Here is a 1,899-nt window from a genome sequence, read left to right as displayed (position 1 = left end):
GTCTGAGTCAGAGACAGCCCTCTCTCCAGTTGTTGGGGGACCCACATGAAGACCAAGCTGTGCATCTGATACAGTCAGATTGGGAAACAAAATAGATATTAGAAATGGATGGACAGTTTTTCCCTGTGCATCTGATACAGTCAGATTGGGAAACAAAATAGATATTAGAAATGGATGGACAGTTTTTCCGTCTCCAGCCGCCATAGGGAGAGGAGCCGCTGCCATGTCCACGAATCTGTAATGGATGGTCGTTCAGAACTGCTTCACTTTCTTGATTAAGAGGAAAAAGCAGATGTACATCACAGAGCCAAATAATCTGAAGGCCCGAAACTCCTTCAGTTACAACAGGCAAATTCACTGCAAGCCCATCAGAGTGCAGCCCGCGACTGATGGCAAAGGGGTTGTGGTAGTTACGAAACGCAGATACGATCAGCAAAAACTTGCCAATTCTTACGTGAGGACCACCATCAACAAGAATGCTCTGGCTACTCTCAGCAGCATCAGGCACATGATCCGAAAGAACAAGTACCGCCCTGATCTACGTATGGCGGCCATCCTCAGGGCCAGTGCCATCCTTCGAAGCCAGAAGCCTATGGTGGTGAAAACGAAACAGATCTGCCCCACCAAGAGCTCCTGAGCCCCATACCCCAGAAGCAATGGTCCACTGACTTGTTCAACAACCTCCAAAAGAAGGGAGGAAGGAAGGAAGGAAGGAAGGAAGGAAGGAAGGAAGGAAGGAAAAGAAAGAAAGAAAGAAAGAAAGAAAGAAAGAAAGAAAGAAAGAAAGAAAGAAAGAAAGAAAGAAAGAGAAAAAGAGAAATGGATAGAGAGAGGAAATTGGGTGGGAGAGGGGGTGGGGAGAGGCATCGAGGTGGGGAATCAGGTGTGTGTGGAGGGGTGAGATGGTCCAGTCCATGAATGCTGTTTGATTGGTAGTTCAGACTCTGTGAGCCACCGGGGGCCCAGTTTAGTTGGCTCTGTGCATCTTCTTGCGGTGCTCTTAACCCCTCTGGCTTCCTCAATCCTTCCCTGAACTCTTCCACAAGACTCCTTGAACTCTGCCTAATGTTTGGCTGTGGGTCTCTGCATCTGTTTCCATCTGCTGCTGGATGAAGCCTCTCAGATGACAGTTATGCTAGGATCCTGTCTGCAAGAGTAGCAGAGTATCATTAATAGTGTCAGGGGTTGGTGGGTCTCAAATTGGGCCAGTCATTGCTTGGCCATTTCCTCAATCTCTGCTCCATCCTATAGGCAGGGAAAATTTTGGGTTGAAGGTTTTGTGGGTGGGTTTGGTGTCCCCCTCCCTTTACTGGAAGTCCTGCCTGGCTGCAAGAGGTAGCCACTTCAGGCTCCATATCCCCTGCTGCTAGAGTCTCAGCTAGGGTCACCCTCATAACCTTCCAGGAGTCTCCCCAATCTCAGGTCTCTGGCTTATGCAGAGATGTCCCCTTACCAATTTTTCTTCTTTCTCCCAGCCCTCTCACCCCTATACACACACACACACACACACACACACACACACACACACACACACACATCTGATCTCCACCCCTACTCCCCTCCCCACCCCCTCTCCCAACCAGTTCCCTCTTCCCATGAACTTCTAATGTCTATTTTATTCCCCATTCTGAGTAAGATTCAAGCTCCCTCCCTTGGGCCCTCCTTGTTACTTAGCTTCTTTGATCGGTTTCCTTCATTTCTCAAGTCTCTCTATTCTGTGCAAGCTCTGTCCACAGAACATGTTAGCCCAAGCTTACAAAGAAACTTGCAGGACTTCTTTTGTGGTAGATAATTCAGCTTAGGATACACCAATACTAAATCCGATAGGGAACTAATATCCAATATATACAAAGAACACAAGAAGCTGGACTCCAGAAAATCAAATAACCCTATTAAAAT

The 1,899-nt window shown here is 47.6% G+C and overlaps 1 pseudogene; it reads left to right on the top strand.

Moving 5' to 3' along the window:
* The first annotated feature begins 223 nt into the window (after positions 1 to 223).
* Positions 224 to 637, top strand: LOC110297036 (annotated as a pseudogene).
* The last annotated feature ends 1,262 nt before the right edge of the window (positions 638 to 1,899 follow it).

This window comes from Mus caroli, chromosome 6 (genome assembly GCF_900094665.2).
Source record: "Mus caroli chromosome 6, CAROLI_EIJ_v1.1, whole genome shotgun sequence".
Taxonomy (NCBI): Eukaryota; Metazoa; Chordata; class Mammalia; order Rodentia; family Muridae; genus Mus; species Mus caroli.
The sequence above is the reverse complement of the archived record's forward strand: the minus strand, read 5'-3'. Positions and strand labels throughout refer to the sequence as shown.